At 43.6% G+C, this 25,115-nt stretch overlaps 1 pseudogene; it reads right to left on the reverse strand.

Annotated features, from left to right (window-relative positions):
• Window positions 1-420: 420 nt before the first annotated feature.
• The window catches only part of LOC114298858 (protein SRG1-like), a 30,008-nt pseudogene continuing 5,313 nt past the window's right edge, over window positions 421-25,115 (reverse strand).

Raw genomic sequence — 25,115 nt, forward strand, 5'->3', positions numbered from 1 at the left:
TTTCACTGCTATTGGTAACTCTTTACACACTCTCACCGGAAAGATGCTTCCATTACATTCAACATTAATCACTGTGTTGATGAACTTTATTCTGTTGGTGATTATTCTGACCTTCCCACACTGGAAAGAATTCTGGCTGGTGACTTCTTCATCTAGTTGAACAACTTCACCCCACAAATTGCCACTGTCTTTGAATGTTCTAACACTCCACAAATTGAATGGGACACCTACGCATGTAATCCACACACACCTTTCTTGTGCAATGTATTTTTCTTGTTCCGAATCTATAACAGAGTCACACCATTCTAACATCCATTCTTCTAGCTTTAGTCTTGCCTCCATCTTGTGCTACTGTGATTTGAAAGTTAGCACTACTAGCCTTCCTTCCCCAACTCCGACTCTTACATCCTTTCCACCTCTTCAATCAACGTCCTCCTTAAACTCATCAAATAGGAGAAAAGATTTAATCTTCACGCTGAGACTGTCATAAAGCCACCCATTTCCAATTTCAAGGGCCTTAACAGTCAACTGCGCCTTCTCATAACTACCTCCATTCTTTACTACTTTTGCAAATAATCTTCTACCTGCACCTTCCACCATTCGCTGCACACTACTCCTTTGTTGACGCTGCATCATTCTATCATCTCTTTTGGTTTCTGTTATATGTTGCTTATATTCTCCTTTTTTGAACTTTGCTTTCTTCACTTTTAGAGCCTTGTTGTCACACCACAGACCATTAGCCTTCAGCACTGCCATTTCAGTAACAACCTTGCAATCATATCTCACAAAATCGAACCTTGATCCCGTTGCTTTTCTTCTTTTTGCTAGGATGTAAGCATCCTTGACAACTCTAAACTTGTTCAACAGAGTAAATAGACTTTTTGGATTCATTGAGTTTGGAATCTCATCCACAAAGATAGTAAACTATCCATTTCCCGCTATTCTACTACCTTGGTTACCAATTTGCCTTCGTCTTAGCACTGGGTTCCAGCCTCCAACCTCCATCGTCTTAGCACTTCTCCTTACACAAAATTCTCTCTTTGTCCCTCTCTCTCTCTCTTTCAAAAACACAAGCACTCTTCTAGATCATGCAATTTTAGGTTCTATTTTACAAAGTCAACTTTCACAGTTTCTTTTTTTAAGTAATTCCGTGTATTACGACTTGACGCTCGACCACCGTGTAGGTGTCCTTTTGATTTCAAAATACGCTTGACTTGTTTTAGTGATTTGGTATTGATGGAAAACGACAGTCAACAACAACAACAACAACAACAACAACAACAACAACAAAAGAATTCTTTGGTCAATAGCAAAACAAACTCACTTGGGTAGAAGATGTTTTTCATTTTTGAAAGGTAGAAAACATTTTTTGGCCTGAAATATTATTAGTACCACCACACTACCACCATCCTACCATCATTGCAACCTTTGCTGCCACCCCTCCGCCTCTGCCACAGATAGCTTGGCCACTGTACAACCTTTACTACTGCCGCCACCACCACCACCACCGCCGCCGCCACCTTCACCTTCACATTGACTACCACAACCTTCACCGCCTTTACCACCATCACCATTGCCACCACCACTGCTAAACCAACTATTAGAACATTAGTTTCAAAGTTACAACCGAACATTGAAAAATGTTTTTTACAGAAATCATTTAAAAAATTATTTTTCCTGAGGAAATGTTTTTTCATCTAAACAAACACGGACTGATAACCATTCTACCAGTTTGTTTACTCATAGAAGTAAATTTAGAACAACACAAAACTTTAATGTGTGGTTTACTGCCTCGAGAATGTCTCCAATGTTTACCACGAATGCATCAAAGAGGGGTTTAACAGGAACCCACATCCCATCTTTCTTAATCTGCAGACCTTCCATTTCATTGAGCTGGAGGAGGATAGTGATGCCAACAGAATTGGAGTGTGTGGTGAGGCGAACGACCAGCTCTGGTTGTGGACATGGAGGATAGTAGTTCATCCTCATTGCCTACATTTCTTCTTCAAACAGCTCCCTCATATTCTCTGCCTTCATTTTCAAAGCTTTAGCCATGTAGTCAAGAATCTTCATGGCAAGATGCTTTAACTCAATCGTGTAAACTTCAAGAGTGTGTCTACATGAGAAGACTTACCAAACCTAAGATAATTTGACCAAGTCCTTGGATCAATCAACTGTAACTATGGCCATCAAAACTGTGATTCAAGTTCCTGTCTCGCTTATTGGGTTGCGATTTTTTTTTTATTTAGTTTTTTTTTTTTTTTGATCAGCAAAGAAAATCTTTATTGATAAAGAAACCATACATTACTTATGAGATTACATCAATAAGGATGAGAACAAAAAATGATAAGAAAGGAAATCAAGCATAGTGTTAGTGAGAAACCAACACTAGCTCACAAGACCACTAACACTTGATGCCACCACCCAAAAACTAGCTAACAAAAGCTTAAACCCACTAAAAGCTCTAGCTATGCTTACCTGATTTAGTTTAGTTTAATATAGTTTGGAAATGTAGCACACTAGACTAGGAATGTTTGATAGCTCTAGATATGAGAATGAGAACTGTGATTCAGATTACTATACGAAATTATTGGCTGTGATTTTGGTTTACTAGACATTTTCCCATGTTTTTGCCTTTGTTAAAGTCTGTTTGAAGGAGAGAAATGCAGCACAACAATGGACAGGATTAAGCAGGATATGAAGGGTTATTTTAGTCATTTTATAATGCAAGTTTTATTTTGGAATAAGTTGTCCCACTTCTATTGAACAAAAGTCTTGATAAAGGATCCTAAGGATAAGTTAGTCAGGATCACAAAATCTGAAGTGAACGTGGCACATATGTGGCAAACTAGTTGGGATTTATGATTTTAGTAATGCTGCACAATTTTAGGGTAAGAATACTCTCTGACAATATATAGAGTTGTTAGAAATGGTTGTGAAAATTCTGGAAAACAAAATTTTTCTTAAACTTTGGTCTAATTTTTAGGTGGGACCCATGCGTCGATTTTTGTGGATCTAAGTGGTAACGCATTCTATATTGCATTGTGAGTCACGTGGTATATTTGGTTGCTCAAAACCATTATCGGGTGAATGGGAAATTGAAGCCAAAGTGAGCTCCATGGAAATGGAGTTTTGGTGGAAATTTCCTAAAGGTGTGGTTTAGGCTTCTCCCACATTGATTTGGTAGGAAACTTTGAGTGGGTTTATAAGGTTTGGAGTTGGAACATAGGGTAGGCCCCAAGGGGCACCCAAGTTTTGTAGAGAGAGAGGTTATGGGCAAAATAGGTTAGACCCATTGGATCCAAAAATCACCACACGCACGCGGGCCACCACCGTCTGTCTGTTCGGGAGGGTTGGGTTGGGCTGATCCAGCCCAATACTAATCTTTTTGGGCCAAAAATATTTAAATTTAATTTTATTTTTGTTAAAATAAAATTTTTTTGAATTTAAATTAGTTTACACCTCTTCAAATTCTGTACAGTTTAATTCGAATCTGTCCAGTTCTTCTCCTATACAAATTTTATCTATCCGAAATAAATTCAAATATGTGCAACAGATTCGGTTATTTGTTCAAAATTCAAACCAAATAGGTTGAATCTGTTCAAACAGTGTCGAACAGGTACTGTATTCGTTCGAAACAAATTTGCTACCTATATGAGAGAGAGAGACAGAGTACCTGAAAGGGAGAGGGAGCATTGGAAATAAATTTGGTTTTCTCAAATAGGTTGGAAGGGTGGTGAGGAAGAAGAGGTCAGCCCAATCAAGCTTTTGCTCCTCTGATACAACAAAGGCCTGCCCAAATCCTTCAACATCACCAGGGTCCTACCAAAATTTCTTCTTCTCTTCCATTGTGAGGTTGAAGAATTCCTGAGTCTCCATCTTCACATTCTCCACTAATGAAGAGCTTACTCCATGATTTATCAACTGTACCACATTCCTATTGTTTCATTTTTTTTTAAATGATATGTTTGGATTTTTTTCCTGAACAAATCTAAAATCCACACACAATGATACATATTTGGCATTTGCTGCACTATAATTGATTCGGATAGTCAAATATATTGAAAACAATCTGAAATTGAGATTGGAATCACATGCTTGCTATGTTAATTTTGGTGCTTCATACAAATTACGGTTGGATTGGATAGAGTGATTTGGAGAAAAGTGAAAAAAATTACTAACATTTATCATAAATCATAAAAATATATAAAATGTACACACAAAAAAAAAAATGCATAACAAGGTGCATAAGAGTAACCTAAACAACATAGGAGAGAGACAGTATTTTCTTTTCTATTTTTGCCAGCTTAACACCAAATAAAAAGGGGTGTTACCCCACATTGTTAGCAAGATCACAACAGAGTATGCTTAAACTGAAAACAATATAAAACCTATTTTGGTGCTAACTTAATAAACTTTTATTGTTATTTTTGTGTCCTTGTAGACACCCCATTTTTGACCGTCCTCAAGACTTGGACGTCACCGTTTGAACACTCGGTGATTATCCATGTTTGTGTTCGTTTGGAGTTCCCGGAGGTCTCGGCTCACGCGCCTTGCCTCAGGATCCCCGAACTCGACCGTTTAGTGTCTGGTTTTGCACCAAACACTTGTGTTTTGCCTTGGAAAGGCAGGGTGAGGCTTGTAGACCATCCCCACCCACCACCGGCATTGGCTAGATGCCACCGGCTGGTTTTTGCTGCCACCGGCAATATAGTTTGCCGGCCGGCACTCTTTGTTGCCGGTCAGCACTTTTTTGTGCCGGTCGGCACTTTGTTTGGCCAAGATGGCATTTTTTGCCGGCCGATTGCTGTTCATCTGCTTTTGCAGATATTTTAGGACAGCTGTATTGATTTTGCTCCCCTCCATACACGTGTATGGAGGGATCTCCCTCTTGCAAAGCTTGTCTTGTAAGCTTTACAAGAGGCTTATAGAGAGAGCTCTCTCTAAGGCAAGAGAAGAGAGGTTTTAGACATTTTAGAGAGAGAGAAGACAGAGGAGAGCTCTGGTTTTCTAGGGTTAGGGTTAGATACACTCACCTATCTCTCTTTCCTTCTCATTTTGCACACTAGGTGTTTTGTGCCTTACTATTGCACACAAACACCTAGTGTTTCACCTTCCTCTAGGAGCTGAGGTTCTAAAGAGTGTGTTTTGAAGTTTTGGTGTTGGTTTGGAGCCAAAGGAGGCCATTGGAGCACCATTGTTGAAGAAGGCATCAAGGGTGAGAAACTAGTCCTTTTTTCCCCCTTTTTTGCATCAATTTTATACCTACCTTAGAGCTGTTTTTGTGCTTGTCGTATAACATAAAAAAGTTCTGTTTTTAAGCCCTCTTTGTTGTTTATTAAGAGTGTTTTGTTGTTTGAGGGGTGTTGACCACCCTTAGGCCTCAAAAGGCCTCATTTTGAGCCATTTTGTGCTAGCTCCGGGATTTTGGTGTTGAGGTCTCTTCGCCACTGAAATCTTGAGGGATTTCAGTGGTGAAGATGATGCTTTGAAGTCCCAAGAAGGAGAGGGCCACCCCCTCTCCTTGTTGTCCTTGAAAAGGGCACATTTTGGCCTCTTAAAGAAGCCTATGCTTGAGTGTGTGTTGAGCATGTTTGGTTTGTTTTTCATGCTTGTATATCCATGATATAACATGATTTCAAGTTGGTTTTGGAACCTTATGCATGTTTAGCATAGTTGCCATGTAATGCCTTATTTGTGCCTTAACATGTTCTAGGTTGTTAGCCTTTGTTGGAGCGTGTTTTAGGCTTGCATTTGTGAAGTTTATGTGCTTATTTTGCCATGTTTTAGCTCTGTCCATAGTCGTTTGGGTTGATCTTTGCATGCATTATATAGCTCTTTTGTATTTGGGCTTGTTGGCTTTGAGTATGTGCATGTGTAGCATAGCATCTTTGCATTGTTTTGGTGATTTGAGATCATTTTACATGCTATTTCAGTCCCATTTCCATGCTTGTTTGATTGCCTTGCATGCCTCTTTAATGCTTTGAAAGCATGTGTTGCAATGCTCCATGTTTTGGCCATGGTGTATGCCTTTGAATTTGGGCCACTTAGATGCCATCTAAGGAGTCCTTTGGCCTTGTTTTAACATGCTAAAAATCTGTTTTTAGTTGCTCAATGCATGCCATGTTTGTTGTGATAAAACATGCTTCAAAGCTTCATGATTCGCCTCAAGTATTTAGACCATGTTTGGTGCATGCTTGGCTTGATTTGTTGCTTGGTTTGGCATCATTTTATAGCATGATTTTAGGGCTCATGTTGCATGCTAATTGTCCATGTTTCCTCCCTTTCAAGTGTGCTTGAGGGTTGTTTAAATTGTGCCCAAGTGTAGGCCTTCCATCATGTGTATGTGTGCATGTGTTTTGGCTTCTTGTTTTGGTCATTTTGGCCACTGTTTTAGGCCTATTTTAGAGTTGCCTAATTCATGTATAAGTCCATCTTGCCATCCATTTGCATTGCCATATGCATGCTTGTATGCTTGCATGAGTTAATTGCCATGCCATGTTGCATTCCTAGCTTGTATGCCTAGGTTGCATCGCATTTTGCATGCATGCCTTGTTCCTTGAATTGGTGATAGGAATTGGGCCTAATTTGTTTGATTGGTTTGCATGCATTTGAAACCAAAGTTGCATGCTTGGTTCCTTGGGCCATCATGCATGGAAATGCGTGATTGGTGGTCCGAGAACCGAGGCACATGTCCCTTTGAGTCATTACAATGATAAGAGACATGGTTGGTGCATACATGCCTTGAAATATGCTGCCATGCCTTGTTTTGCCCTCTGTTGCTGTGAGTTGCAGGTTCTGCAGGAATACTCTGCCGACCGGCAGTGTAATGTGCCAACCGGCACTATTTTCTCTGCCGACAGCTTCAACTTTGTGCCGATGGCCATACAACACTGCCGGTGGAAATTTCATCTAGCCGGTGATGATCCCCTCTGTCCAAGGATGTAGTCCTGAGGTTTTGACAACCTCCAGAGGTGGAAAGGGTGGAAAACAGAGGCAGCTTGCGCATGGCGGCGCGTTTCCCGAGACGTCTTCCTGCTTTAATTAATTTGTTTAATTTGTTAATTAAATTAGTTAATTTGTAATATTAATTAGCTTGCGTAGTTAGTTAATTTGTAATATTTATTCGGTCCCTCCGAGCGAGGGCAAATCTGTAATAAGTGTGTGTGGGTGGTGTGTATGTCTTCCAACCTCACGTCTTTCTTCCCTTTTATTTACCTGCTTATGATGGTAGATTAGGGCACGTTTAATTTAGCATAGCTTATGCTATGCATGCGTGCATCCATGCATTTGTATTGCATGCATTAGGCTCGGTACATCACGCTAACCGCATTTGTACTTCAATTCAAAAATTGACTATGTGTTAATTGTGCATTTTCACATGACATGTCTAGGATTAGCCGAGCCTATCTTAGCGACATTTTGTATGCGATGCATTAGGCACTTAACATGGACTTGGATCATGCATGTTTGCTAACAAGTTCTTGGTTTTGGCATGGAGTACTATGTAAGTATTTCCGCTTTAGCATATCACATGAGTGTGAATGTTACCATGACAGCATGCTTAACATGTGGCTAGATGCTTATGTGTTAAACTGTTTTGAATGCCTGTGGGTGAAGGTTGGATTGTTTGAGTTGGAAAAACTCGTTGAAATCCGTATTTTAGCCTACTTGCGAGTAGCAAATCCAAAGCATTTTCAAACCAAACGGATATGCAATGTTTATTTCCAAATTAGGCAATCTAGTCTATACTTGTTTGCTGTACGCATAACATAGTAATTCTAGGCTAATAAATGGAATAAGAACACGTAAAGTTTTCAAAAACGGATATCACGGTTAGTAGAGGCCGGTCTTCGGACCGGGCGAAAGGGGGTGCTCATAGCTGACCTTCCCCGATCGTACCCAAGCTCCCGAGCCGAGACAACTCCGGTGATGACGGACATGTGGCCTTCGGCACCGAGTCAGGGTTTCCTAAATTCCCCCATTTTAAAATATTTAGGTGGCGACTCTGTATCTGGTAAAGCAGTCCATGTTTGGCACTACTTTTTCAAAAATCTGTTTCTCAAAACGATTTGCCAGATTTGGACTCTTTGGTTCAGATTAAGAACCGTGACACAAATCGAGTCCGAACTGTAGCACGAGGTCCCACGCGGGCGCCGTCTACAGTTTCTGGCGACTCTGCTGGGGAGTTTAGAGAGCTTGACTCGAACTCGTGATATCCTATTTTGATTTCATTTATGTGTCTCTTTGCATTTCATGTGCATTGGTGCGCCTAGGAACACAGTGTTTGCTATCTGCCATTCCTGAACGGTTTGCCGGAGGCTTGTCTTGTCAAGGCATGTCCATAAGGCTGACCGGCTATGGGCTCTGACAGCATGGGAACATAAACCCCGGTTTACCGGGGCACCCTTTTTGACCATTCGACCTAGTGCATATCGAAATCCATAGTGACCATTCCAAGCTAGGACAGGTTGCTTACCCGATGTTAGGTTGTTTAAAAACCGCTGTGTGCGTAGTGAAACCCTAGCTCCTGACAAAATAGGACAGGGAAACCCTACCCCCAATATAGGGGTGTTTTGTTCTCTTTACTTGCTATGTGCTTTTAGAGTGTTGCTCTACAGGAACGCACATGTCAGTTTGCAAGTCAGAGTATCTGACCTGGGAACACCAGTATCAGTATCAGTTGTGAGAATCAGTTATCCGCGGGTATCGGTTCAGTTTTCGGGAACAGTGATTTCTGGGAACAGTGATCAGCAGAAGGGAACAGTTGTGTAGCTACACCCGTGGTTGATCAGTTTGGGCTGAAATGCTGTCTGTTTTTCCTTTCAGTTCAGAGAATCGCAGAGTTGATACAGAATAGCCAGTGTCCCCATTTGCTGAGGCAAGATTTATGGCGGCACAAAGTTCAGAAGAAATTGTGGTTATGGCAGCTGTATCGGAGCAGGGAACCACTCCGCAGAATGAGGCCAATATCAGTATGTCATACCCGCCCAGGTCGCCCGTTGTGCACCCGGTTTGGGCTCCCCAGTTATATCAGGCTCGTGAGCCCACCACCTTCGAATTGATGGGGATGATAGGCGATCTCCAAAGGTCTATGGCAGACCTCGCCTATGGAATGTCGGCTTCACCGCCAGCGGCGCCGTACGCCGGGAATTTTGTACCACAGGAACCCCCGCTACTGGGGCGGATTGTGATAGAGCTCAGCCAGCCAGAGGTGGCTTCCGGCTATAGTCACGACATGTCAGCACCAACCCAGACCCTCGACCAGGCTGAGGCCAGAGGAAAGGACAAGGCAAAGATAGATGCCGATCCCATTGAGCAACTGCTGTGGGCAGTCGAGGCTTTGAAGGCCAGAGGAATGAGCAAACAACAAACATCTGCAATAGTGACCAAAGCTGTAGATGATGCTTTCCCCGCTCCAATCAAAGGCAGCTCAAGCCAGGCAGAAAAGCGGGATGGGCCCCGTCATGCCCAGACAATTCCAGTAATTCCCGACCCTACACCGGGGAAGGTTCAAAAAGCCAAGGCAGCGCCAGCTGATCCTTTCGCCAATGCATCTGGCAAGAATCCTCAAACTGCAAAGTACCTGCCCCGAGGGCGCAGGGTCTTTCACGACCTCCACATGCCTTTGTCTAGGGCATTGTTAATATTGGCGAAGAATGGGCATCTTAAGCCTTTGGAGCCCCGGCCACTCCCGAAGAATCTCCCCACCACTCATGATGCTACCTTGTACAGCGCGTACCATCAGCAGTCCGGTCACAGCACCGATGGATGTTCCCGCCTTCGCCATGAAGTGCAGGATTTGATTGATAACAAGGTTATCCTACCACCCACTTCGGGCAAGCCCGTCACCACTCAGTTGTTGGATTTCGAGGGCTCAGATACTGCGAGTATGTAAAGTGAACCGCCTGCGGGCAACATTTGGTACATTTTTGATGAAGCGTCTGGCACGCATTTTTGAGCATCGGTGAAATCGAGTTTTTTTTGTAAATCCTGGCTTGGATGTCGAGTCAGTCTTGTGTTTTGAGTCTGTCTCTTTGTCTTGAGTCAGTCTTTTTTTTTTTTGCTTAAGGGTCTGTCTTGTTGTATCGAGTCAGTCCCCGTTGTATATAATACCGGGTGATTCTGGGGTTGTTGCCTCGAACACCGTTTTGTTTTGTAATTATCTGTTTTTGTTTTGAGTCTGTTTCTGCCGAGGGGCCAGTTGCACCAACAGAGCCGATTGAAACAGCTGTTGTTATCTCAACTTCACGCTTGCTTTCAGCATAAGGACCGGAAAATTTGAATGGGCTGACAGTACATCTCGCCTGCTCTCCTGTGTGCCAAACTCATTACATTAACCTAAGTTTTTCAAAAAGAAAAACCTTTTGAACACTGCGGTGATGAAAACGAAGAGGAAGGAATTCCTCGGGTTTTGCAAAATTTTGATCATTTTGAGAGAAAGAGAGGCGTGCTAAGCCTTTTTACGAATGAAATCATGCTTGTCGGCGTGAGTACTGAGAAGGACCCTGGCCTGATCCAGATTGGTTCCACACTATCTTCGGCGCAAACGATTTGTCGCTTTCTTAAAAACTTTCAAAAGCAAATGTTTTACGCAGCCTTGCGAAGACCTGTGTGGAATCGCTCTTGAGATTGTGCAGCCTAGGATCGCTCTCAGCCTCAAGATTCGACCTGTTGTCTTGAACCTCGAACTCATCCGGAACATTCAACAGTCAACCGCCATGAAAGGCCCGCGTGGCCGGTCGAAGTAGCCCTCGAGCAAGAGGCACCAAAAGCCGAATCAGAAGGAGTAGATCTCGCCGGAAGAAGCTCGTGGAGCAACCTTGATGGATTCTTCTGCAAATCAGTGCAACAGCCGTTCTCCTGGACACAGAGAGGCTTCAATTTCAAAAAACCATTTGGCATGGACTTGCTACACTTTTACCCTTTTAGAGGCTCGCTGGGCCGAAAACCCGGAAGGGCGGCCCAGGCAAAAGTTAGAGCAAGAGAAAAATACAACAAAAAAAGAGAAAAATACAAAAGAAAGATTGAAAAAGAAGAAAAGAAAAAATAGAAAAGAAAAAGAAATGAAAAAGAAATAGAAAATGAAAAGAAGCTCACAAGGTCGAAAACCCGCATTGGGCGCCTTGGCAAAAGTGAGAGCCAAACAAAGTGAAGGTTAAAATACCCGAGTGGACCTTAACCGGAACTACGTAAGGCTTGATTCCCATGTTTGGGATACGTAGGCAACTTCATCATGAAGTCCAGCCCCCAACGCTTTCATAAGCATCTCAGTCCATGCAATGGTTTCGATTTCATCCCAAAGTCCAGTGGCCAACGCTCCCAAGGCGACTGTGTCCATATATGTGTTGTGACCGTCTTCCTCATCTCTGTGTCCAAGAGTTCGGCCACCACCAATGAAGACTGTCTGCAGACTGCTGCGGCACCATCCCAAACAAGGGGCAACTTTCCGTTGCCATGAGCCGCTGTGAGCCGCCTTTCAAACTAGGGGCAACTTTCCGTTGCCTCCCACCCCCTTTAAACCAGGGGCAATTTGCCATTGCCTCCGATCCGAGGTTGCGCATCTCGAAGAGTAAGTTCCATGCTTGTTGAGCATCAGCTGTTTGAAAAATAGTTTTTGAAAATTTTTACTGAGGTTGACTATTTTCTCGAAAACTATTTCATTTTCCAAAACCGGACCATTGTCTTGGACCCAAAAGGAAAATTTTCAGTGCTTGCTGCCTGACTTGCATGCTTTTCAAATCAAAAGTCGAACAAGTACGTTAATCCGACTCTCGTTTTGATCAAAACCGTTTTAGTAGAAAGCAAAAACGAAAGAATGGTTAAAATGATGAACTAGGGGCACAGTTGAGCCAGGCGTTCTGTCTCTCCCCCGTCATCGACGTACTTGCCAGAAGAGCACTCTGCCCACCAGAAGAAATAGCTGTGAGCTGACGGCATCGGGCGTGAACCCACACCTTTCTATCAATCACCCCGGGGAGGGATGAAAAATGAGAGAATGAAGAATAGAGAGGTGTAAGTTGAGAGAAAAGTGAGGAAAAGGGTTTTGAGAGAAAATCCGAGCTTGAGAGCCGAGTGATGTGAGAATCACAAATTAGAAAGGGTGGGAAACAATACCCAGATTGAACTGGCTCCTCGTGGTCTGAGGTCTCCCATCTTCGTTTACGCGTCTGTGTGTCGTGTCTCTTTCATTTGACGGTCTCGTCTTTTGTTTTGAGTCTCTCCCGAGCGTGTCTCGTTGTGTTTAGGTCGTGTACCTCTTTATTTAAGTCCTCCCCGCTGTGTTCAGTGGTAGGCTCGACATCCCGGTTTGAAAAACCCTCATTTGATTTCTAAAATCATTTATGCTCAGGATGCTGTGCCATTCTCTACATTTGAACGCGTGTTCGACTCCAACCGGTTCCATCTTTGAGGTCCGTCCTGTTAGACTGGGCTGTTTGTTTGAGAATTCGCCGTGTGCAGAATGAATCGAATGCTGTGTTATGGTCTGTATGCAGATCAATCCCCAACAGAGCAAGGGCTGTGTGTCCAGAATCAGGCAGTGGGTTGCTTGGGTGTATTTTGGCTGTTGGCTGTTTAAGTTATCTGATTATTACAGTGCAAGTGTTCAATTTTCAGACAACCAATCAATTCCATTTACATTGAGGTGTAACATGATGAGATGCGATGCAATGCATGAAATGTGTAAATGTAAACACTTTTTCAGATAAAAAGTTCGTTTCGTTTCATTTCATTATCTTTTCAAATGTACAAGTTTTGGAAACAAAAATCTGCCTGCGGCAGTACAAGGTAATCTATCTACCAACCAAAAAGAAAAGTACAAAGAAAGAAAGAAAAGATAGCAAAAATCTGCATCTATGTCCAGCGACTCCAAGGGCTGTCAGTCCGTCCTGGTCCTCTTCCTGGACGAGGGTCCAGGAGCATCATCAGCGTCGTCGTCAGAGCCCGAGCTAGAGCCGTCTCCGGTCTCCTCCTCCGATGACCCTGCCTCCGCCTCTGACTCCTCGTCGTCATCATCGTCCGGGACTGGAGCTCGCGAACTGCTCCCGACGTGAGTACGCCCTCCCCTGGTACGGGGAAATATCCTGCCCTCCTCATCTCTCCCCCGAGCAGGGACAGAAGGTCTAGCTGGAGCACCTCCCGCCATGGGAATCTGGAAAGGAGGCTGAAAAGTACACAAAAAGGGAAATGCATCAGTATGCCGTGAGCAGTTTATCAGTGCAGAATGCAGTGTGTGAGTACAATGTATGAATGCCGTGAGCAGTTTATCAGTGCAGAATGCAGTATGTGAGTACAGTATGAGAATGCCGTGAGCAGTTTGTCAGTATAGAGTGCAGTGCAGAATGCAGTGTATGCAGTGTATCAGATGCTGTGAGATCAGTGTATCAGGTGTTGTGCCGTGCATCAGATTATGTAAAGCAGTGTATGAATGGTTTGAGGCCAGTGTCAGAAGGACATACCGGTATGCTGTAGACAGACAGAAGGTCAAATGTCCACTGGAGCATCCCCATCATCGAGGCATTCATCGCCAACGACTGACGGGTGTACTCAGAAGAAGCCTGCAAAGGTATCAGATGCATTAGTATTCTGTGGAATATCAAGTAAACTGAAATGAAATAACTGTACGAAGTGCAGTAATACATACCGGCGGAAGGTCGGGGATGTCAATGAACTCATGCCCAGCCGGTGGAGGGGCGAAGGGGATCTGATAGGTCGCCCCACCCTGCCCCTGGAAAGTCAGTACAGCAGGCAGGGCAGGCCAGCCAACTCCTCGTCCTCCCCGCACTCCGCCCCTGCCACGGACCCGGGCCCTCCTCGAAGATCCAGCCCCTGCCCTGCTCCGGCCCCAGCCGCCGATGCCACAGGCCTGGCCCCCTCTGCTCGACGGCCGCTCAAGGGGCGCATCAGGTACGTCCGCACGTACTCCTGATAGTCGCCGGTGCCTCGGAAGCCGGCCTCCTCCCAGCCGATGGAGTAATCATCCAGCTGCTCAGGGGTCAGCCCCTCGGTCTCCCTCATCTCTGCAGGAGGGTGAGCCGGGACTATCTGCTCAGGTAACCCGCGGGTCTGGCGTAGAAAACGCTCCCCCAGGTACCAAGCCCGACAGACCGGGCCCTCTAGCAAGATCCGGAAACGCGAGGTCTCCTCAGCACCAGGGAACCGACCCCGCATCGCCGGCGGCAGCGAAGCCCATGGCCGCCATATGATCTGAAAGTAACAGACAGTTTGTCATCTACTGTTATTGAAACAGGCAGTGGGAAAGCGAAGCTAAACGAACTGAAAGTAAAACATACCTCGGCCGGGGTGATGGTGTCGAAATATCGGCGGAAGAAGCCGAATGTCTCCCGTGGTCGCCGGGTGCATCCCCCGTCAAAGCGACTCGAGAAGGGAACAGCCGGAGGAGGCTCCGCAACTGGCACAGGTGCAAGCCTAGGGAAGTAGGCGTAAACCCACAACTGCAAAACAGATGTCAGTATGACCATCAGATAAAGCAGGATATACAGAATGAAGCAGAAATGGCAGAGCTGTGTGTTGAGCCGTGTATTGTGTACAGTGTGAGCAGTGTACAGTCAGTGTGAAGCAGAATGTATGTGCGTGCCGTGTGTACAGTATACAGTCAGTGTAAAGCAGAATGTATGTGTGTGCCGTGTGTACAGTATACAGCAAGTATAGACCAGACCACAGTGTATGCAGTGTACTGAGTACAGAAAGTACGAGACAGGGATGAAAAGTGGAGAAGAAATGTACCTCCCAAGCCCGCCAGTAACCTCCAAGCAGCTGGCCGCTGTCGCGAGAAGCCGAGCTCATATATCCGTACAGGGTGGCCAGAGCAGCGCCGCCCCAGTCGTAGTGCAAGATGTCTCGGACGTCCACCAGTGCACTGAGAAGGCAGAGAGGCACGATGTTCGCCCGGTCGGCGAAGATAGTAGTCCCGAACAGGAACATGAGGAAGCCGCGGGCACACCTCTCCTCATCCTCCGGAGTCATCTGCACCTCCTCCAAAACGGGCTGGACCCTGAACTGTGCCTCGAACCAGGAGTATCGAACAAAGCCTGGACGAGCTAGCGGTGGCGCCTCCCCTAGTAAATGGACCTGAGCGGCGGTCCACTCATCCATGTCTGTGTCGAAAGGGATCGGATCTCCCCCTACCCCGATGCCTGTGAGCATCGAGAAGTCATAAGGGGTCATCGTCATGTCCCCTGCAGCAGAAAAGTGGAAAGAATCGGTGGTGTCCCACCACCTCTCCGCCAGAGCGGCGAGAAGAGGTCTGCAGGTGGACAACCTGGAGAGCCCTCGGCAGAAGGTGCCGAAGCCCGCCCGATCCACGATGCGCTGGACCGCATCAGGGAGCTCGTCATACCACTCCCGAGCACCGGTATTCCCATACCCGCGAATGGTATGGGAACCCTCCTGCAAACAGAAAATGACAATGGCAAGACAACATTCAAAATGCAGTTTTGAAAAGACAGATATGGCATGTATGCAAGTTTGTCAGATTCAGGCAAAATACCGGGTGCCGGTGTGCTTACAGTAAAATACGTGTGCTGTGTCAGCGTGTTTGGGTGTTTCAAAACAGATGTAGCATGTGTGCAAATTTGACAGATTCAGACAAATACTGGGTACCAGTGTATGTGAAGTAGAATGCAGTGTGTGCCGTGTGTTTGAGTAATTCAGGGCTAGTGCAGTGTGTGTGCATATGTCAGTCTCAAGCAGATATCAGTTGTATGTATGTTTACAGTCAACTACGGTCTACGGCATATCAGATTTTAGCAATTAAAGAATACAGCTAACTATGGCAGTTTTGTATCCTACATTGCAGAAAGTAAAGCAGAAGATGAAGAGTTACCTCGGGAGTGCCGAATGAAAGGTGGGAGGTAGGCTCGCGTAGTAGTAGCTCAGGGGCCGCGTACCTCTCGAAACTCCGGAACTGACGCAGGCCGTCTGGGGGCAGAACGTGAATCGCCGGCCGGTAGGTCGCCGGGTCGAACGGGCGCTCGCTCAGTGGTAAGAGCTCGACCCCGGGGTCCATCTCGTGGTCCGGGGGAGTCCCGCCACGTGGAATGTCGTCCGCCATGTAGAGAGTGGTGTGAAAATGGTCGGAAAAGGAAAACCGAGCCGGAATGCGAAGAGTCAACCGAAAAGTCAACTCCCGAGAGGGTCGGAAATGGCCGGGAAGGCCGGAATGTGAAAAGGCACGGAAATGAAGAGGAAAGTGAGGGGAACAAACCCCGAAAAGGTGAAAACGCCGAACGAGGCACCGAAACGAGAATGTGATCGGTGGAAAATGTCCGAAACGCGAAGAGGATCGCGAATCCGACGACGAAACGGGCGTAGAACGCGAAGAAACGGGCGAAAAATGAGAGAAGAGCACTCTAGAGAGAGAAAGGAAAGGTTTTCGGCGGTGGAGAAATGAGGAAATAGGGCATGAAGCCCTATTTTATAACACTCGAGGTGGAAAGACGAAACTGCCCCGCACCAGCAACTGTTTGCCGGTCGGCAATGTTTTGTGCCGACCGGCACTTTTTTGTGCCGATAGAATTGTTTTTGGTGCCGATGGCCAGCCGGTGTCCTCCCATTACTGCCGGTGGGGTTCCCACAGCCTTGGTTAGGCCATTTGAGAAGTTTGTGGTCTTCATAGCTCAAGAAAGTGCAAGAAAGTGCATCTCCGATGTTCAACCGGCCTCCGTTTTGACCGCAGGCCGTGGTTTCAGTGCGTGGCACTCGAATTCGTGCAAGGTGTATCCTTTTTGTATCCTTTTTGTATCCTTTTAAATTCAAAAGTTACCCCATGTGTGTTGCACAAGTTCATCACACTACTTCGGTGCATTACATCGCACTGTTGTGCGCCGCACATTTGCATTGTTATGCACGTGTTACATGCGTTGCAACACGCACCCCTTTGCATTGTCGTGCACATTTCTCATGCATCATTGCATTTCCATTCCATGCATTGTCATGCATTCCGGAATACGTGCGTTGTTGCGCATTTAAGCCCATTTACACTCCGTGTGGCATGCACGTCACACTTTTGCGCGTCGCACTATTTTGTGCATTGCATTTGTTCGCGCTATCTTGCGCACCTCAATTGCACTTGTTAGTGCATTGCATTTGTTCGCGCTATCTTGCGCACCTTACTTGCACTTGTTAGTGCATTGTATTTTATTCGCGCTGTTTTGCGCATCGCACTGTTTTGTGCATTGTATTTTGTTCGCGCTGTTCTGCGCATTGCACTGTTTTGTGCATTTCAAACCTCGCGCTGTTCTGCGCATTGCACTGTTTTGTGCATTTCAAACCTCGCGCTGTTCTGCGCATTGCACTGTTTTGTGTATTTCAAACCTCGCGTTGTTCTGCGCATTGCACTGTTTTGTGCATTTCAAACCTCGCGCTGTTCTGCGCATCGCACTGTTTTGTGCATTTCAAAATTGTTCGCACTGTTTTGCGCATCTCATTGCATTTTGCATGCATTCCATCGCACTGTCCTGTGCACTCGCGTTGCCTAACGCATTGCGCTATTTTGCGCATCATGCCGTCGTGCAATACCCCCATGGTCTGGCGAGACCTTAAACACGCATGGTCTGGCGAGACCTTAAACACGCATGGTCTGGCGAGACCTTAAACACGCATGGTCTGGCGAGACCTTAAACACGCACGGTCTGGCGAGACCTTAAACACGCACGGTCTAGGAGACCTTAAATCCTTTGGAGGTGCGAAACCTTCAGCGCATTGTCACGCGTCTTGTAAATACCCCAGTGGTCTGGCGAGACCTTAAACACGCATGGTCTGGCGAGACCTTAAACACGTACGGTCTAGGAGACCTTAAATCCTTGGAAGGTGCAAAACCTTTATTGCATTGGTGTGCACACTATTGCTTTGTACATATCTTAAGCCGCGTGTTGTCGCGCATCTCATGCAACATGCATTTCACTTGCATCATTTGCATTTCAAAAAAAACAAACAAAAAACATGCATTGTCATGCATACATTTTGCATTCCGGTCTAGGAGACCTTAAATCCTCTGAAGGTGCAATTCCTTCGGTGTTTGTCGTGCCCGAACGACTTTTCGGTGGTCTGGTAAAGCCACCAGTCTGTGCTTGCGATGAGTTCCTAGAAGACCAACTGGGACGGTGGAAACTAGAGTTCGAACGGCTCATGCCTAGAACGCAAAGGTTCGGGAGTTCCGAGACTAAAGTCTGGTTTAAATACCCAGAGGTTTACCCTCGACTTGAAATCTGTATGGAAGCCCCATAGGTTGAGGTGGAATGTCTACGCCTCAGTTCTGGATACTGAACCAACCTAGTATATCACCCTGTTGGTAAGATAGGGAAAGTTGCAATCATAGTCATTGCATCATAGTGCATTGTCATGCACTTGCATTGTAGTTTGCATGCATTCATTGCATCACCTTCCGCCTTTGGCTTGCGCCTTTCCAGGTTGAGCTTGGTCTGGTATGTGTCCTTACATTTCATGTTAAAACACAGTTCTGTATGTGTATCGCGCCGATTCCACGTTGATATGTTGGTTGAGGGTTGCGGCACCTTTTCTGTGTTACACATGGATCGTACGTGTGCATGCCTTTCCTAGGCAAGATTTGGTTTGGCTTGCGTGCCATATCCATTGTATCCATATCCATTCCATTGCATATTTGTAAATATTGCATTGTAGATTGCATGCATTCATTGCATCACCTTCCGCCTTTGGCTTGCGCCTTTCCATGTTGAGCTTGGTCTGGTATGTGCCCTTACTTTTCATGTTAGAACACAGTTCTGTATGTGTATCGCGCCGATTCCACGTTGATGTGTTGGTTGAGGGTTGCGGCACCTTTTCTGTGTTACACATGGCTTGTATGTATGCATGCCTTTCCTAGGCAAGATTTGGTTTGGCCTGCGTGCCATATCTATCCATTACATTGTAGTGTAATTTTTGCATCCGGCATTAGGATCGTAATCCTTTCTCCAACGGGTTGTTTCCCCACTTATGTCAATTCCACCCAATACTTGTTCTTGCGTCTGTCTACAATACTCATAGTTCAGTTGACCGTTCTATGGTAGACAGACTTGTTATCTCCATCAATCTATTTGACATAGATGTGGTTTCGAACCGTTCGTGATTGGATCACGATTCAAATGCTTTGCATGTAGCTTGCATTGTTTCAATTACATTGCATCTTCATTTGCATTATTTATACATTGTTTTTTATATATTGCATTTCGTTTTGCATCCACATTTGCATTGTCATGCATGTTGATAACCATATTGTACCTGTTAAGTTTGTTTTCTTTTCAGGCACGATATTGTATGTACGGTTCATTTGAAGCTGGTGCAACCAGACGAACCGGACAGGTATTGTATCTCCCGAGTGAGACGTATTGAGAATTCCATAATTCTCTTACATCCTTTCTGCATTGTAGTGTAGTTTGGTATGCTAGCTTAAAACTGTCGCATGTTTGCTTCATTACAGCTTTCTTTGCATGATCATAAGTTATGCTCGGCTCCGTGCATTGTCTTGCATTTTGCCCCTGCCTCCGGGCGCATATCTTATTTGTATTGCATGATTGTCTGAGTCTTCGGCCTTGTCAAAAATGGGTCGTCTCTGGGCTTTGACATTCACTCCCGTCATTGTTATGACTTTCGAGTTCTGTCAAAGAGGGGCAACTGTAGACACCCTATTTTTGACCGTCCTCAAGACTTGGACGTCACCGTTTGAACACTCGGTGATTATCCATGTTTGTGTTCGTTTGGAGTTCCCGGAGGTCTCGGCTCACGCGCCTTGCCTCAGGATCCCCGAACTCGACCGTTTAGTGTCTGGTTTTGCACCAAACACTTGTGTTTTGCCTTGGAAAGGCAGGGTGAGGCTTGTAGACCATCCCCACCCACCACCGGCATTGGCTAGATGCCACCGGCTGATTTTTGCTGCCACCGGCAATATAGTTTGCCGGCCGGCACTCTTTGTTGCCGGTCAGCACTTTTTTGTGCCGGTCGGCACTTTGTTTGGCCAAGATGGCATTTTTTGCCGGCCGATTGCTGTTCATCTGCTTTTGCAGATATTTTAGGACAGCTGTATTGATTTTGCTCCCCTCCATACACGTGTATGGAGGGATCTCCCTCTTGCAAAGCTTGTCTTGTAAGCTTTACAAGAGGCTTATAGAGAGAGCTCTCTCTAAGGCAAGAGAAGAGAGGTTTTAGACATTTTAGAGAGAGAGAAGACAGAGGAGAGCTCTGGTTTTCTAGGGTTAGGGTTAGATACACTCACCTATCTCTCTTTCCTTCTCATTTTGCACACTAGGTGTTTTGTGCCTTACTATTGCACACAAACACCTAGTGTTTCACCTTCCTCTAGGAGCTGAGGTTCTAAAGAGTGTGTTTTGAAGTTTTGGTGTTGGTTTGGAGCCAAAGGAGGCCATTGGAGCACCATTGTTGAAGAAGGCATCAAGGGTGAGAAACTAGTCCTTTTTTTCCCCTTTTTTGCATCAATTTTATACCTACCTTAGAGCTATTTTTGTGCTTGTTGTATAACATAAAAAAGTTCTGTTTTTAAGCCCTCTTTGTTGTTTATTAAGAGTGTTTTGTTGTTTGAGGGGTGTTGACCACCCTTAGGCCTCAAAAGGCCTCATTTTGAGCCATTTTGTGCTAGCTCCGGGATTTTGGTGTTGAGGTCTCTTCACCACTGAAATCTTGAGGGATTTCAGTGGTGAAGATGATGCTTTGAAGTCCCAAGAAGGAGAGGGCCACCCCCTCTCCTTGTTGTCCTTGAAAAGGGCACATTTTGGCCTCTTAAAGAAGCCTATGCTTGAGTGTGTGTTGAGCATGTTTGGTTTGTTTTTCATGCTTATATATCCATGATATAACATGATTTCAAGTTGGTTTTGGAACCTTATGCATGTTTAGCATAGTTGCCATGTAATGCCTTATTTGTGCCTTAACATGTTCTAGGTTGTTAGCCTTTGTTGGAGCATGTTTTAGGCTTGCATTTGTGAAGTTTATGTGCTTATTTTGCCATGTTTTAGCTCTGTCCATAGTCGTTTGGGTTGATCTTTGCATGCATTATATAGCTCTTTTGTATTTGGGCTTGTTGGCTTTGAGTATGTGCATGTGTAGCATAGCATCTTTGCATTGTTTTGGTGATTTGAGATCATTTTACATGCTATTTCAGTCCCATTTCCATGCTTGTTTGATTGCCTTGCATGCCTCTTTAATGCTTTGAAAGCATGTGTTGCAATGCTCCATGTTTTGGCCATGGTGTATGCCTTTGAATTTGGGCCACTTAGATGCCATCTAAGGAGTCCTTTGGCCTTGTTTTAACATGCTAAAAATCTGTTTTTAGTTGCTCAATGCATGCCATGTTTGTTGTGATAAAACATGCTTCAAAGCTTCATGATTCGCCTCAAGTATTTAGACCATGTTTGGTGCATGCTTGGCTTGATTTGTTGCTTGGTTTGGCATCATTTTATAGCATGATTTTAGGGCTCATGTTGCATGCTAATTGTCCATGTTTCCTCCCTTTCAAGTGTGCTTGAGGGTTGTTTAAATTGTGCCCAAGTGTAGGCCTTCCATCATGTGTATGTGTGCATGTGTTTTGGCTTCTTGTTTTGGTCATTTTGGCCACTGTTTTAGGCCTATTTTAGAGTTGCCTAATTCATGTATAAGTCCATCTTGCCATCCATTTGCATTGCCATATGCATGCTTGTATGCTCGCATGAGTTAATTGCCATGCCATGTTGCATTCCTAGCTTGTATGCCTAGGTTGCATCGCATTTTGCATGCATGCCTTGTTCCTTGAATTGGTGATAGGAATTGGGCCTAATTTGTTTGATTGGTTTGCATGCATTTGAAACCAAAGTTGCATGCTTGGTTCCTTGGGCCATCATGCATGGAAATGCGTGATTGGTGGTCCGAGAACCGAGGCACATGTCCCTTTGAGTCATTACAATGATAAGAGACATGGTTGGTGCATACATGCCTTGAAATATGCTGCCATGCCTTGTTTTGCCCTCTGTTGCTGTGAGTTGCAGGTTCTGCAGGAATACTCTGCCGACCGGCAGTGTAATGTGCCGACCGGCACTATTTTCTCTGCCGACAGCTTCAACTTTGTGCCGATGGCCATACAACACTGCCGGTGGAAATTTCATCTAGCCGGTGATGATCCCCTCTGTCCAAGGATGTAGTCCTGAGGTTTTGACAACCTCCAGAGGTGGAAAGGGAGGAAAACAGAGGCAGCTTGCGCATGGCGGCGCGTTTCCCGAGACGTCTTCCTGCTTTAATTAATTTGTTTAATTTGTTAATTAAATTAGTTAATTTGTAATATTAATTAGCTTGCGTAGTTAGTTAATTTGTAATATTTATTCGGTCCCTCCGAGCGAGGGCAAATCTGTAATAAGTGTGTGTGGGTGGTGTGTATGTCTTCCAACCTCACGTCTTTCTTCCCTTTTATTTACCTGCTTATGATGGTAGATTAGGGCACGTTTAATTTAGCATAGCTTATGCTATGCATGCGTGCATCCATGCATTTGTATTGCATGCATTAGGCTCGGTACATCACGCTAACCGCATTTGTACTTCAATTCAAAAATTGACTATGTGTTAATTGTGCATTTTCACATGACATGTCTAGGATTAGCCGAGCCTATCTTAGCGACATTTTGTATGCGATGCATTAGGCACTTAACATGGACTTGGATCATGCATGTTTGCTAACAAGTTCTTGGTTTTGGCATGGAGTACTATGTAAGTATTTCCGCTTTAGCATATCACATGAGTGTGAATGTTACCATGACAGCATGCTTAACATGTGGCTAGATGCTTATGTGTTAAACTGTTTTGAATGCCTGTGGGTGAAGGTTGGATTGTTTGAGTTGGAAAAACTCGTTGAAATCCGTATTTTAACCTACTTGCGAGTAGCAAATCCAAAGCATTTTCAAACCAAACGGATATGCAATGTTTATTTCCAAATTAGGCAATCTAGTCTATACTTGTTTGCTGTACGCATAACATAGTAATTCTAGGCTAATAAATGGAATAAGAACACGTAAAGTTTTCAAAAACGGATATCATAGTTAGTAGAGGCCGGTCTTCGGACCGGGCGAAAGGGGGTGCTCATAGCTGACCTTCCCCGATCGTACCCAAGCTCCCGAGCCGAGACAACTCCGGTGATGACGGACATGTGGCCTTCGGCACCGAGTCAGGGTTTCCTAAATTCCCCCATTTTAAAATATTTAGGTGGCGACTCTGTATCTGGCAAAGCAGTCCATGTTTGGCACTACTTTTTCAAAAATCTGTTTCTCAAAACGATTTGCCAAATTTGGACTCTTTGGTTCAGATTAAGAACCGTGACACAAATCGAGTCCGAACTGTAGCACGAGGTCCCACGCGGGCGCCGTCTACAGTCCTAGATTGCCGAATAGATATGTTGTAACTGTTATTAGAGCTTTCTTTCATCTAAAGACATTAAAATTCAACGTGTAGACCAAAAAAATATAAAATAAAAATGATACACGACATGATTGTAGAACAAACGCCAATAATTCTTCCACTTGTTCTTAAAAAAAAAAGGAAAGAAAATCTTTTGAGTGTTTAGCTTTTGGAGCATATGCCCTGACTTATCAGGTTTCACTCTTTTTGGGGTCAGTTATCCTAGTGACAATACATATAATTGGTAAGACGAATCTTTCAGGTTTGGATGGATAGTACTCAGTGTCAGGATTGTAGATTCGAATCTCTACCTGTGTGTAACCTTATGACTTATCCCTATATGTTTGAGCGGCCCTGTTATGTAACAACCATATAAGGATGATCTTTGGAGTCTCGACTTCTTATAGGATCTACTCCAAGAGGTTACCCCTCTATGATTAGGCTTTTTTTAAATTACTTGTCATTGTACGATTAAAAAATTATTACATAATAGTGAAAAAATTTATAATTTTAATTATTAATATATAAAATTTTTATTACTTATTTATAATTTTTTTATCAAAAACTCACTAGATTGATATTTCCCTTAGCTTAATACAAAAAAAAACAAGCTCTTTCCAAACTTTACTTGCACAAATATTTTTTTTGTCACTAATAATTTTTGTTTCTGCCGACTTTTTAAAACTACTCTTTTTTCTTATTTAAATGTTTTAATTAATAGTAGAAAAATGAGTAAAATCAACAAAGAAATTCCACAAGAGACGGTGGATAATAACATGAAAACAAATAAAGTTGGTAGTTTTGTTGAAGAAAGAAAAGAAAAGATTTGTTTAGTTAAGAGAGAAAACAAAAGAAAAGAATGTTTGGTTTCAGTTTTTTAAATTTAATTTTTTGAAAATTAATTTTTTTCTGTATTTTTTAGCTTTTAGTTAATATTTTTTAAATTTTAAGTAATTTTTTTTACTTTGTTAGATGCACCTTACTTGGATGTATCTAAATAGTAAAATATTTGTGAAAAAATATTTTAAAATTTTAATAAATACACAAAAATACGAAAAATGTACTGAATTTTCATTATTTTTTTTTTGTATTTTTTGGTATTTGGCATATTTTTTAAATATTTTTTCACAAATATTATACTTTTTAAGTGTATTTATGTTAGGTGTGTCTAAAAATTAAAAAACTGGAACCAAATAAGCTATTTTTTCTTTCTCTTGTTTGGTTAAGTTTGGAGACAAAAGAAAACAAAAGATTTCTCAAATCTCAAATCTTATTGAGATAGACTACATGAAAGAAAATAAAAGAAATTCTTATAGGTTATTTTACCAAAATAACCTTTATGCTTTTATTTTTATTGTAGTTAGATAGACAATTTTGGTATTACATAAAATTAGTAATCATCCTTATTCTTTTCTCACCAAATCTCTTCAATTTTGAAGCGATTAAAAAAGTGATTGTAAGAAAAATTAATTTCTATTTATTTCATCATTTTCTCTTTATTTCTCTCATGTTTAGTAATTCAAACTACCAAGTGATTCATTTTCCCCCCTCTCTCCAAATCACTCAATCCAAATGGACTATAGGAGATTTGAATATTTTCTTTAATAATTAATTAACCGGTTGGTTGTGTGCCTGTATAATAATAAAAGGTTATTTTGTTCATAGGACCCAAAAAATTATAGAGAGAATGATGATAAATAACATACACT

This window comes from Camellia sinensis, chromosome 9 (genome assembly GCF_055761805.1).
Source record: "Camellia sinensis isolate YWXY chromosome 9, ASM5576180v1, whole genome shotgun sequence".
Classification (NCBI taxonomy): Eukaryota; Viridiplantae; Streptophyta; class Magnoliopsida; order Ericales; family Theaceae; genus Camellia; species Camellia sinensis.